Raw genomic sequence first — 15354 nt, forward strand, 5'->3', positions numbered from 1 at the left:
AATTAAAAGAAGAAATCAAGCCCACCTTGGTTCCTCGATTGAGTACATGAGGGCTCGATCGAGTGACCTTCCTCGACCAAGTATGTTGAGGCTCGATCGAGGAACCTCTACGTCGGTCTTATTTCCGTATTTTCCTAAAACACGTATTGTTTGTAATATATATTCTAAACTCGTAGGATTTATTAGGTTACGCCTTTTATTACTTTGGACGGCTGGAAATATACTCGTAGCATTCATACTTTGTTCTTAATCTTTCCTTGTTAGTTACTAAGGTACTAATCATTCTTCATTAATTAATCATTCAAGTTTTATGCTTTTTATTGATTGTTATTATTTCATGTCTTCAATTATGCTATTATCCAACTTTATTGTTGTTGTTGAATTCAATATGAGTAGCTAAATTCTTCATCAAGGATGAAGGGGATCTAGGTTTATTAGAAAGGGGAATATTAATTGATTGATAGTAATATCACATGAATTATCGTTTGATTATTGTTTTTATTCTAATTATTTGATTTAGGCCTGAATTGATAATTAGTGTAGCGAATTAATACTTTCACCGACAGGGTTAGAATTAATATAGGCTGCGATAATCAAATAGATTATGTTTAATATTAGCGATTTTATGTCAGACTTGATCTAAAGGACATAATAGAATTAATCAATCTTGTGACCTTAGATAATTTGATTGACCTAGAAACCCCATATATTTGACCTAGTGAACCGGAATCCTAGTCTCTTTAATATTATTGTTAATCACCTTTTAATTACTTGCTATTAGTTGATAGAAAACAAACAAACCAACCCCCCCCCCCCCCAAGAAATTGTTACCTTTAAGACACTTTAAATATTAGCAAACTGATTATTACCGCCTCCCTGTGGATTCGATACCTATCTTACCACTAGCTGTTTGTTAGTTCTGAGATAGATTTATTTAGATATTGGTGATACGAATTTAGCCTTCTCAAATTTGGCGCCGTTACCGGGGGGAGGCAACAATTTTCTTGTTTGTTTTTGTTTCTTTTGTCTTTTTGTCTCAGGGAACCTAGTTCCTTGAGACCGTTCTCACACATTTCTTGTTAGTTTCGTGTATGCTCAGGTCAACTAGGTCCGAGATTCTTCCAATAGATCCCGAGCCAGAGAAGACTCTTCGCTACAGACGAAAGTTTCAGAAAGAAGTGGGTCAAGTAGAAGACTTGAGTATACTTGACGTTGAGACGGAGCATTCTACTACTTTAGAAAATCAGTCCTTTGAAGAGGACATTGCTTCTGATCCTGAAATTACAATTGAAACTACAGTTCCTGAGATTACCATCATGCCTACCTTAGCCAATCATTCCGAGCCTACATTGGCTTCCATCCCAAAAGGATTCTAGCTTCCTACCTCAGACAATGGAACTTTTGAGATTCGTCCATCTTACATCAATTTGGTGGAACGAAATTTATTTGGAGGAGGAGCTACTGAGGACCCTGCAAAACATATGGAGAAATTCGTCACTTACTGTTGTTCCATCCCTCTGACTACCGGGGTGACATAAGATCAGGTGAAGTAGGTACTCTTTCCTTTTTCTCTAAAAGATGGTGTTGCGGAGTGGTTGAGAGATTTAGATATGGCAGATGAAAGAATTACCGACTGTAATACTTTAGCTCTTGCTTTCTACAAGAGGTACTTCCCACCTTAGAAAACTAATGCGCTGAGAAGTCAAATTACTAGTTTCAAGCAAGGAGCCGCTGAAGATTTGAATGAAGCATGGATTCACTTCAAACGGTTGGTCCGTTCAGTTCCCCATTATGGCTTTCAACAGTGGTTTCTTTGCAACCAGTTTTATAACGGGTTATACGACGATCATCGTGCTTTACTAGATTCTTATGCTAATGGGAGGTTTCAGGACAACACTAATGATAATACCGCGTGGAAGTTAATTGATCAGATTACTACTCATACTTCAAAGTATGGAAATCCTAGGGGAACTACGCGTGGGAATGGTGGAGATAGTGCTCTTGTGGCACAATTAGAGGCCATTTCTGCCCAAATTGCTGAGTTGAAGACTACCCAATCTTTGGGTAATAAGGAGATGGTTCATGCTATGAGTAAAGAGGAGGAGTTTTGTGCTAGATGTGGTAGGGATGGTCACAATGCAGCTGAGTGTTTGAGCTCATTGGAGCAGGTTAATGCTTATCGATATTTTAGGCAAGGTACACCTGTAATACCCCGTATTTTAATAATAATTTATAGGAATAAATTATGTAATTTAATAATTAGTTAAAGGCATTTCTAATAATAATTACAAGTAAGACGATAATTAATTAATAAATTAATAATCTAAGTCGGGAATTGGGTTAAGCTTATAAGTGGATCTTGGGTCGTGTGCCATTGGTAATTGGACCGAAAATTATTAAATTAGTGTAAGTGTAATCGGGATTTATATCGGGAATTAATAATAATATAATATGGAAAAGTAATAATAATTATATCAATAATAATAATAATAATAATAATAATAATAATAATAATAATTTATTGCAAATAATAAATTAGTAAATATTGTATGAGGGAATCCTACTTATGGTAAGACTAATAATAATAATAATAATAATAATAATAATAATAATAATAATAATAATAATAATAATAATAATAATAATAATAATAATAATAATAATAATAATAATAATAATAATAATAATAATAATAATATAATGGTAATTATAATAATAATTCCAATACTAATTAGAATAAGGTAAATTATATAGTTTCCTAATCGACCTCGCATTCTCTATAATCCTACACTATAAATACCCTATTAAATCTGAGAAATAAATCACAAATTAAGAGAAGGAGCTTTTGGAGACGGAATTAGCAAGCGGTAATTAATAGGTAACAACTTTTAATCTTGTTTTATTTTCTTATATAGCTGAATGTGAGACGATCTTAAGACACTTAGAAACTGACCCAAACCTTGAAGGAATTAGACCAAACTTTGGGAGGTGGTTTGTGGGGTTGCAAGGGTTGGAATGGGTGTAGTGGTGGTGTCTTGGAAGGCCTAGGGTGGCGGTGGCAGGTGGCTAAAGGTAGCTGGCCAGGGAGGTGTTGCGAGTTGGTCGTGGGGTTTGGGATGGGTAATTGAACCCTCTAATGGCCAAGACTTGACCTGGGTAAGGTGGGGTTGTGACAACGGTAGTTAGTCGACCATGTTGGTGGTGTTGGCGTGGCGGCAGGTGGTGGTTTTTGCGGCTGGTGGCCGGAGATCGCAAGAACAGGGGAGAGCAGGGGTTTTGACGATCCTGTTTTAAGACGAGCGTTGTGGCCGCATAGCTGACCGTGAGTGAGGTTGGAGGGTACCGTTGGAATCACCATGTGGTGGTGGTGTTGATGGTGGTGGCCATAATCGGTGTTGATGGTGGTGGTGGTCGTGGGGAAAGGCTTAATACACGGTGGTGAGGGGGTGTGTGGTGTCGGGTTTGTGAGGGGGCTGTTGAGGGTGTGTGTTTGGGGCTGATGGTGGTGGCGTGACTGGCGGCTAAGGCATGTGTGGTCGTGTTGAGGTGCGGGCTAGTGGTGTCCGGGTTGGGTGGTGCGATTGGTGGACTGGTGGTGTTGGTATAGACGGATTTAAGGGGGGGGGGTGTTGGTGATGGTTTAAATGGGTTAAAAAGGGGGGAGTTCGTGGGTTTTACGTGGGTGGTTGTTGGGTTTGACTTATTTAGTTTTAAGACGGGTTTTTTTATTTGGGTGACTCGGGTTTTAATATCGTGACCTTTAATAAATATAATAAATAATTATTTTGAATAAGTAAATAAAAGGAATAAATAAATAAATTAAATTGAATTATGATATTTTGATTAGGTGACGGTTGTGAAGAATTATAATCGGATCGGTTTGCTTTATTTATTGGATTGCTTAAGCTGCATAAATGGAATCGCTTGCCAGGTAGGGATAATCCTACTCAACTCGAATTTTAATTATATATGTTTGGTATGGTGGATTACTTACGTTAAAGTGAATTGATTGTATGTGAATTGTGTTGGTTGATATTATCGTAATTGTTGGAAAGGAGAATTATGTTGCATATATTGATTGATCATATCGTAATTGTTCGGAGGGTGAATTATATTGATTTGTGTTGGCTAATATTAATAGTATTGATGAGGTGATTTGAATTGCTATCGTTGGTTGGAATGTGATTATTGTGAAAAGCTGTGCGACAGTCAGTTGTACGTTGTTGAGGGAATTTGTACACTGGGGTGTCGGTAATATGTACGTTGTGAGGGAGGGGTACTATTACATATTGCGGTACGTTGTTAAGGGAGGGGTACCAAAGTAATGTGAGCACGTTGTTAAGGGAGTTGTGCTAGGTAAAGGAAAGGAGCACGTTGTCAGAGGGTTGTGCAATGAAAGTGAATTGAATTAGATTGATAATTGTATGTTCTTGTTGTTTAGTTTTATTCCTACACAACCTCGCGGTTGACTGTGTATTCGTGAACACCTGCGGTGAACCATTTTATGGGGAGCAGATTTAACAGGTACCAAAGATTAGCTGACTTGGGAGCATTGAGATGAGAGCCAAACTTGGAACCTTAGGTGAAGTCTAGATCACATCTATAGTTATATCACTTATTTATTTTCCGCTGCGAGATGTATTTATTTTTATATTAAGTTTTAGTTGATTAAAATTGTAAAACATATGTAATCATTAAAGTTTTTATTTAAAGTACTTTGGTGAGTTGGACTTTGTTATCTACTACCTCGAAAAACCGAGATGGTAACAATCCTATTTGTTTGGGAATGTCTAGCTAAAGGCTCCCGAATAAATGGAGGTGTTACAAAGTGGTATCAGAGCAAAACGATCCTTAGGCCTAACCAATGAACCTAATAATGAATATAGAATGTGTCTAATAAAATGAACCCGGGTAGAACTTGTTAGGTGTCCCTTTAGGCTTAGGATAAGAAGGTACCCTCACTCCGAACCCCGGCCCTTCCAGTTTTGAACTGGTTACCTCGAGAGATAACTAAGAGTGGGGAAAATTAAAATAAATATTGTGTATCTCTTAGGATTCATTGTTGACTTGAAGGTGTATTATTTTATTGATTGGATGTGTATTGTTGATGACCAATGTTACGGGACGTAACCTTGATTTTAAGGAGGACATGATGGATAAAATAATGATGTGATGTTGAATTGTAAAGATCATGAGCATAGAAGTGATTGTTGAATTTATATTGATTATTTGATTATAGTAGTATCATGTCTAGCGATATGCGGTTATGTGAATCCCGAAACCATGTTATTTACAATATTATTGGATGATTGAATTTGTGATAGGAATAGTTTAGAATAGATGCATAGTGGTATATGAATGTTTTGTGACCATGTTGTCTTACTATAAGTATAGGAGGGTGTTAGTAAGAATTTGGGAGTTAGTAGAATGGGATGGGGAAGCATGACCTTATTTATCAGATTTTAACCCTATTTGACTTAGTTGCCACTTGATCTCAGATTATTGTCTAAGTTTGGAATTTTTATGAGTGATAACCCAGTGAGATAGCTTTCCAGTGTCATTGGTCTCATGTTTAAAAGTTTTACGGTTTTGGAGAAATAAATATTTTAGTGGGAAGTGGTCAGAAAGTTCCTGTACAGTGAAGTTTTCGACGAACAATTTTGTAAAATTTCTCATTTAATTTGTACTTAATATTTTTTTACCTAATTCTAACTCCACTGTTTAAAGGACTAAAATATGGTTTCAAATTGATAAGCCACGTTGTAAGGTGAATTTTTGACAATTTATAGTAATTTTTACAAGTTGACCTAAGTTTCTGACAAGTTGCTGTAAAAATTTTGTTTCGACCAAGTAGTTTGTAAAATGCATTATAAATTGATCTTATGAGTTTTTGACTTGATTCTTTCCCTCAAGATTTATTAACCCTTTTTATTTTCTAAAAATTATAAACACTCAAGAAGTAATTGTGTTATTAGTTATTTATGATTTTTCGAAGTGGTAACATGTTTTCCTTAGTTTTGAACAAATGACGGTTTTTGTTTCTTAATATTTTGATGTTGGAAATTATATGAAGTAGGATGACATGTCTAGTGATATGCGGAATTTCTTGCCCTAAGCCATATATATGTTCACCATAATTGCATCCATATTTAAATTAGATATCATTATTAAGGAAAGATTAACTAAACAATTATGTGTATTTTGTTATAGATTATTTTTTATTCTGGCAATGTATTCGTCGCTAGTTAATTAAAGTAGTTGAATTTAAATAAAGTTAGTTCGAGTATACTGTATGTTGTGGTTATGCTATTTAGAAGTAAATCAAAGATTTTGTTATTCATTTAGCCACTAATGGGTGTTGTGTTGGAAATAATAGTTGTCTTATGTTACGAGGTGTGCTTCATGTTTTGTGTTTGGTTGTTCCTTTTGGTTGATATTCCTAACTTTGAGGATGAAGTTTATTTTTAGGGGGAAGGAATGTGATACTGCAAATGTTTTGAGTTATTGTTGTGGTACTTTGTGATAACATTGGTGTGGTTGATAATTGTAAATGGATGTTTGTGTTGGATGGTACTTAGTTATGAGGATGCCTATAAGTGTTGTGGTAGTGGTTGTGGACGAACTTCGGGACGAAGTTCATTTTAAGGGGGAAAGACTGTAATACCCCGTGTTTTAATAATAATTTATAAGAATAAATTATGTAATTTAATAATTAGTTAACGGCATTTCTAATAATAATTACAAGTAAGACGATAATTAATTAATAAATTAATAATCTAAGTCGGGAATTGGGTTAAGCTTATAAGTGGATCTTGGGTCGTGTGCCATTGGTAATTGGACCGAAATTTATTAAATTGGTGTAAGTGTAATCGGGATTTATATCGGGAATTAATAATAATATAATATGGAAAAGTAATAATAATTATGTCAATAATAATAATAATAATAATAATAATAATAATGAAAGCTGCGCGCATTTTATAATAATAATAATAATAATAATAATAATAATAATAATAATAATAATAATAATAATAATAATAATAATAATAATAATAATAATAATAATAATAATAATAATAATAATAATAATAATAATAATAATAATAATAATAATAATAATAATAATAATAATAATAATAATAATAATAATAATAATAATAATAATAATAATAATAATAATAATAATAATAATAATAATAATAATAATAATAATAATAATAATAATAATAATAATAATAATAATAATAATAATAATAATAATAATAATAATAATAATAATAATAATAATAATAATAATAATAAGTTATGGAAAATAATAATAAGTTATGGAAAATAATAAATTAGTAAATATTGTATGAGGGAATCCTACTTATGGTAAGACTAATACATGTAATAATAATAATAATATAATGGCAATTATAATAATAATTCCTATACTAATTAGAATAAAGTAAATTATATAGTTTCCTAATCGACCTCGCATTCTCTATAATCCTACACTATAAATACCCTATTAAATCTGAGAAATAAATCACAAATTAAGAGAAGGAGCTTTTGGAGACGGAATTAGCAAGCGGTAATTAATAGGTAACAACTTTTAATCTCGTTTTATTTTCTTATACAGCTGAATGTGAGACGATCTTAAGACACTTAGAAACTGACCCAAACCTTGACGGAATTAGACCAAACTTTGGGAGGTGGTTCGTGGGGTTACAAGGGTTGGAATGGGTGTAGTGGTGGTGTCTAGGAAGGCCTAGGGTGGCGGTGGCAGGTGGCTAAAGGTGGCTGGCCAGGGAGGTGTTGCAAGTTTGTCGTGGGGTTTGGGATGGGTAATTGAACCCTCTAATGGCCAAGACTTGACCTGGGTAAGGTGGGGTTGTGACGGGGGTAGTTAGTCGACCATGTTGGTGGTTTTGGCGTGGCGGCAGGTGGTGAGTTTTGCGGGTGGTGGCCGGAGATCGCAAGAACAGGGGAGAGCAGGGGTTTTGACGATCCTATTTAAAGACGAGCGTTGTGACCGCATAGCTGACTGTGGGTGGTTGTTGGGTTTGACTTATTTAGTTTTAAGGCGGGTTTTTTTATTTGGGTGACTCGGGTTTGTAATTGGATCGGGTTTTAATATCGTGACCTTTATTAAATATAATAAATAATTATTTTGAATAAGTAAATAAAAGGAATAAATAAATAAATTAAATTGAATTATGATATTTTGATTAGGTGACGGTTGTGAAGAATTATAATCGGATCGGTTTGCTTTATTTATTGGATTGCTTAAGCTGCATAAATGGAATCGCTTGCCAGGTAGGGATAATCCTACTCAACTCGAATTTTAATTATATATGTTTGGTATGGTGGATTACTTACGTTAAAGTGAATTGATTGTATGTGAATTGTGTTGGTTGATATTATCGTAATTGTTGGAAAGGAGAATTATGTTGCATATATTGATTGATCATATCGTAATTGTTCGGAGGGTGAATTATATTGATTTGTGTTGGCTAATATTAATAGTATTGATGAGGTGATTTGAATTGCTATCGTTGGTTGGAATGTGATTATTGTGAAAAGTTGTGCGACAGCCAGTTGTACGTTGTTGAGGGAGTTTGTACACTGGGGTGATAGTAATATGTACGTTGTGAGGGAGGGGTACTATTACATATTGCGGTACGTTGTTAAGGGAGGGGTACCAAAGTAATGTGAGCACGTTGTTAAGGGAGTTGTGCTAGGTAAAGGAAAGGAGCACGTTGTCAGGGGGTTGTGCAATGAAAGTGAATTGAATTGGATTGATAATTGTATGTTCTTGTTGTTTTGTTTTATTCCTACACAACCTCGCGGTTGACTGTGTATTCGTGAACACCTGCGGTGAACCGTTTTATGGGGAGCAGATTTGACAGGTACCAAAGATTAGCTGACTTGGGAGCATTGGGATGAGAGCCAAACTTAGAACCTTAGATGAAGTCTAGATCACATATATAGTTATATCACTTATTTATTTTCCGCTGCGAGATGTATTTATTTTTATATTAAGTTTTAGTTGATTAAAATTGTAAAACATATGTAATCATTAAAGTTTTTATTTAAAGTACTTTGGTGAGTTGGACTTTGTTATCTACTACCTCGGGAAACCGAGATGGTAACAATCCTATTTGTTTGGGAATGTCTAGCTAAAGGCTCCCGAATAAATGAGGGTGTTACAACACATTTCTCTAACTTTTACAATGAAAGAACGAAGGAGCATCCTTTCCTTTAATGATCTATTAAGAATGTGCAAAATCCGCAGCAGCAATAACCACAGAAGAATACACATATACCTCCTAATAATCGTGGTAATCAACCACAAGGAGGATATCAAAGGCAAAATCAAGGAGGTCAGTAGTTTAATAATCAATATCAACAACCTCCTCAATAAATTCCTCAACAAGCTCCAAACAATGAGATGGCGGAGTTGAGAGCTCTCCTACAACAAACCTTGGCTATGCAACAAAAGCAGACGGCTCAATTATCTGAGCTGATTGCCCATAATAAGATGATTGATGCCCAAGTGGCTCAGATGGCGGTTCATAATTCCTCAAAATAGCCCGGAAATCTTCCTCCTCAAGGTAAGCAAGCTCATGAGCAAGCTAATGTCATTCAATTGAGGAGCGGTACCACGTATCAAAATCCGGAATTGCCAAGTCATGAAGAAGAATTGCCCACTAATGATGATGATATACCCTATATGCATCCTAAGAGATTGGGTAATTTGGAGATAAATGACGATGAAAAAGAAGTTGACGAAACTAAAACACGAGATAAGAATAAAAGCGAGAAAAATCAAAAAGACGAATCTGCCAAGGTTCCTCGATCGAGTAGCATCAGGCTCGATCGAGGAACTTCATTACTCGATCGAGTAAAGTCAGGGCTCGATCGAGGAATCTTTCTGGTTGATGACGGTGTTTCAAAAGTTGATTCTAAAGCAAAGGAAGCCGAGCTGATTACTATTGCACTACCTTTCCAGCACCGTCAACAAAAGTGTAAGCTGAATAAGCAGTTTGGAATGTTTATGGAGGTAGTGAAGAACTTATAGATAAGTGTTCCTTTTACCAAATTAATCACTCATGTGCCGGCTTATGCGAAGTTTATGAAGGAGATATTGACAAGTAAGAGGTCCTTTGATGCGGTGGAGACCATTGCTTTTACTCAAAAGTGCAACACCGTGTTACAAGATAATTCACCACCAAAGCTTAAGGATCCAGGGAGTTTTTCTATCCCTTGTCATATCGGTCATCTTGCTATTAGTAAAGCTCTTTGTGATTTAGGGGCTAGCGTTAGTGTCATGCCTTATTCTATTTGTAAGAAATTAAACATGGGTCAAATGGCTGTTACTAATATGATTTTGCAAATGACTGATCGATCTATTAAACACCCACTAGGTGTTTTGGAGGATGTTCCCGTTCGAGTTGGGAAATTCTTCATTCCTGTTGATTTTGTTGTCTTAGATATGGCTGAGGACAACCAAATTCCTATCATCTTGGGTAGACCATTCCTTCATACAGCGGGGACGGTTATAGATGTTAGGCAAGGGAGACTGACTTTAGTTGTGGGGGATGATACCATTGTTTTTAACTTAGAAAAGGCTTTAAAACATCTCATGATAGAAGAAACTTATCATAGTATTGATGTTGTTGATTTTACTATTGATGAGTGTCTTGCTATGTGTTTAAGTAGGGATCCTCTGAAGATTGCCCTTTTTTTTTCTGATACAGCTGCTGAGATGGGTTCATAGAGTCAAGAAATTGATGAGATTGAGAAATTGCTAACTGGAGAGGAATGCCCACATCAAAAGGTGTACAGTTTAGATGTCCCATCTAAGGTTACCGAGGTAAAGAATCCTGAACTTAAACCTCTTCCCTCTCATCTTAAGTATGAATTTCTAGTTGACTGTGAAATGAACCCAGTAATTGTCAATGCTTGCCTAACTGAAGGCCAACTTTCTGCTTTGTTGACTGTTTTGAAAACTCATAAAAAGGCCATTGGGTATAGCATTGATGATTTACAAGGTATTAGTCCTGACTTTTGTATGCATGGTATTCACTTGGAAGAAGGCCACAAGCCTGTTGCACAGGGTCAAAGACGACTAAATCTTCCAATGCAGGGGGTGGTAAGGAAAGAGGTACATAAATTACTTGATGCTGGCATTATTTACTCTATATCTGATTATAAGTAGGTCAGTCCTGTTCAAGTTGTGTCTAAGAAAGGAGGTACTACAGTAGTAAGGAATGATAAAAATGAGTTAATTGCTACTAGACTTGTTACAGGTTGGAGGATGTGTATTGATTATAAGAAGTTGAACACAGCTACTAAGAAAGACCACTTCCCACTTCCTTATATTGATCAAATGTTAGAGAGATTAGCATGCCATAGTTATTTCTGTTACCTAGATGGCTACTCCGGTTTCTTTCAGATACCCATTCTTCCTGACGATCAGGAAAAGACTACTTTCATATGTCCATATGGTGTATTTACTTATAGGAGGATGCCTTTTGGTTTATGTAATGCCCCAGCTACTTTTCAGCGTTGTATGATGGCCATATTTTCTGATTACATAGTCTATTATGGAAGTATTTATGGATGATTTCAGTGTTTATGGTGCTAATTTTGATGTTTGCTTGAGAAACTTGACTAAGGTTTTGCAGCGCTGTGAGGAGAGCAATCTTGTGCTCAACTGGGAGAAGTGCCACTTCATGGTTACTGAAGGGGTGGTACTTGGTCATTTGGTGTCAGGTAAAGGTATCCAAGTGGATAAAGCTAAGGTTGAGGTAATTGAGCAACTCCCGTACCCGGTTAATGTTAAGAGTGTGCGTAGTTTTCTTGGTCATCCAGTGTTCTATCGCCGCTTTATTAAAGATTTTTCAAAAATTGCTCAACCTCTAACACATCTACTTCAAAAAGTTAGACCTTTTGTGTTTACTGATGAGTGTGTTAAGTCTTTTGACAAGATTAAATAAGCTCTTATCTCAGCTCCTATAATCCGATATCCGGATTTGAGCCTTCCTTTTGAGATTATGTGTGATGCCAGTGACTATGCAGTTGGAGTTGTTTTAGGGCAAAGAAAAGATAAGGTGTTGCATGCTATTTACTATGCAAGTAAGACTCTTGATGATGCGCAGATCTGTTAGGTTCATATACCTATTATTAGACTCCTCTAATAGTGAACTAATTAACTTGTTAATTATTTGTTCTTTAGATCTAGTGCATGCATAACAACCCCAATGACAAGAAAGAAATCAGTTGCTAATCGTCCTAAAACAGCTGTCGAGGCTAGGAGATTCTCAAGTCGGGTGTTCAATCAAAAATTCGATTTGAATATGCCGCATGCAACCGAAACTGAGGGTGAAGAAGGAAGCTCACGGGTTGTTGGTGAGGTTGATGATGATGGAAATCCAATCATTCAAGAAGTTGAGGATGTAGATGTTGGTGTTGGTAAGGAAAGTGAAAAAGATGAGGAGATTGTTGATGAGAATGCCGAGAAGGAAGGAGAGAAAAACAGTGAGGAAAAGAAAAATGAAAGTGAAGAGGAGAATGAGGAAAACATTGAAAAAGAAAAGAGTGTTGAAAACTCAATTGAAAAAAGTGAGGAAAAAGAAAAGAGTGTTGAGAATGTTGTTGAGGAATCCGGTGAGAAGAGTAATGGGAAATCGAAATCAAAATCGAAATCAAAGGGAATTGTTGGTGATGATGAGATGTTGAAAGATATGGTTGGTAATAAGAGGAGAAAAAGGAGAGGCAAAAACGTGAGTGAGGCAACGGTTGTGGAAACGGAAATTGACACGGAGAAATTGACTGCCGTCTTCAATGATGACGAGTTATTCAAAGAGGAAACCGTTCCCAAACCGAAAGGCAAAGCAAGGAGAATGTCCACTCGGGTTATCTCAAGGAAAAGGAAAGTGGAGGAAATGGCAAAGGAAGTTGATGAATCGAATAGTGCTATGATTGCTATTGAGCAACCTCTTGATGAGAACAAGTCCAAGGCACTCGAGATTCTTCATGGGTATCGCTTTCCAAAGGATATATTTGATTGTTGCAAGCATGTCATCCAAGGGAACTTTAAATCGGGCCGTCGCTATGAACTCGAATGGTATGATTCGTCCCCCGCTTTTAAATTCTTTAAAGATGCAATTCATGCACAAAAGTGGGAGAGTCTTCTTAATCTCTATAACCGAGTTTATTTAGCGGATATTGTTCAATTTTATACTACGGTCAAAGTCGATGTCCAATCGGGTAGTCTTACCGCCGTTATCAATAACAAACCCTTGGGTCTCAATGTTGAAATTGTTGGAAATTTACTCGGTATTCCTACAACCGGGTTGTCCTCATTTCCTAAGGGTGGTTGGCCGACTATTGATGGTATAAGTTCCTTGACCGTAACAAAGTTTCTAAGTCCCAAAGCTACGTCCCCTATCACACTAAAACCGAGAGAAATCAAAATAAACCACCGGTTCTTTTTCAATTTCATTTTTAGAACCTTGATTCCATGTAATGAGAGCCGTGGTGTGTGTGGTGTGCTAGACATGTGGTTGATTTATTATCTTGCTAAACACCTACAAATTAACCTACCCGATTTGATGTTCTTTCACATTGATCATGTTGCTAAGATAGTAGAGAAGTGTAAGGTTGATAGTTCCACCGTTTTAGCATATGGGATGTGGTTATCGGTCATTTTCGAGAAATTAGATATTGTGGACTCGACTAGTTTCGGTGTGGATCACATGTGTGACACTATGACCTCGGGAGTTTTATCACAAATGTACTTGAAAATTGATGGTGGTAAACTTGCTCGTATTTGGTCGGGTATGAAGGCTACGGATGTCGCCTCCTCCTCTATGCAATCGTCTTCTATGACACGTCTCACTAAGGATGTTAAAGCCTTGTTGGATCTCCAACATGCTCAAATGAGTGAGATTGCGGGTCTTCGTTTGGAAGTGTCGGGTTTGCGTAAGGAACTCAAGGAGGTTAAGGGTCAAAATGAAGAGCTTATGGAGATGGTTCACGGGTTGGTTGGAGAAATGAAACCGAAGAAGCCGATGATTGATCTTTTGCTCTATGCCGTACCTAGTCTATACCGTATGTCGTACCAAGCCTTTTGCCATAACCATGCCTAATGCCTAATAAAAACAAAAGCCTTTCTAATCCCTTTTTACCTTGGCTTTATGTTTGTGATATATTTTGCTAATCATTGGTTATGTTGTTAGTTGTTGAACAATTTGTTTTGTATAACTCTAATCCTTATTTAGACTTATGTTCTTCCTACTTGATGATGTCAAGAGGGGGAAGTTGTTCAAAATTGCAGGTGGTGATTCAATGACTCTTAGGCTTGCGTACACCGTAACTATGTTTGCTTGACGATAATATGTTCTACCTAGGCTAACGAAAAATTTGACTAATTTTCAATGACCATGTATTTATGCATCTTATTTTGATCATGTTTTGACTTGTTAACCTTGACCATGGATTAAGGGGGAATTGCACACTGAATTTTATTTGTCTTGCCATCATCAAAGGGGAAAATTGAAGAAACCCAATTTGATTAAGCTAGTGTTGATGATGCCTTAAGACAAATTAATCTCATTTGTTATTTAATTGTGTGCCTCTTAAGTTTAACCATGTAGCATGAAGCTCCAATTGTCAATTCAAGGTTATCAAGAATGTCATCATGAAGATCAAAGATGAAGATAGTCATTAGTGCTAATGTCATGTGTTGTAAGGTGATCATTTAACACGAGTTTACGTTTAGGTGCAAAAACAACAGTTGAGTCAACATTTAATTAAGGCTCGTCTTTGAAAGAAATATTTCGAAAATATTTGAATCTTTGTTAAAGTGCTTTCAACTTTCACAAATGTTTTCTGGAAATACTTTGAACTCTTTTAAAGAATATAGAGCTCTCAATGACTTGCTAAGGAGTTTGCTTGCACAATAAGACACTTACTATAAATGAGTTGCTTGCTTTTACATTTATGGAAATGTTTATGGTTCTCATAAACACAACCATTTATGCTTGTTCTTGTTGAAAAACCCAGCCTATTTTTGTATGTGTGCACAACCTGATTTCTTGCAATCTTAGGCACCGATTTCTTGAGAAAGAATACTCGGTTTCTTGGTGAGAAATTCGGATGGCTTGTGCATGTTGCCCAAGCAAACTACTTAGATTATTTTAATCACTTGTGCTTATGAGTGTAAGATATTTTAATGTGAAGTATACTACTTGAACATTATAAATAGCTTGCTTAATTCATTTTTACAAGTGTGCAACAAACGAGTTTTAAACTGAAAAAGACTTAAGCTTTCAATCGAGTAAATTAACTTTGCAAAAT

The sequence above is a fragment of the Silene latifolia genome, chromosome 2, assembly GCF_048544455.1.
Source record: "Silene latifolia isolate original U9 population chromosome 2, ASM4854445v1, whole genome shotgun sequence".
In the NCBI taxonomy this organism is placed as follows: Eukaryota; Viridiplantae; Streptophyta; class Magnoliopsida; order Caryophyllales; family Caryophyllaceae; genus Silene; species Silene latifolia.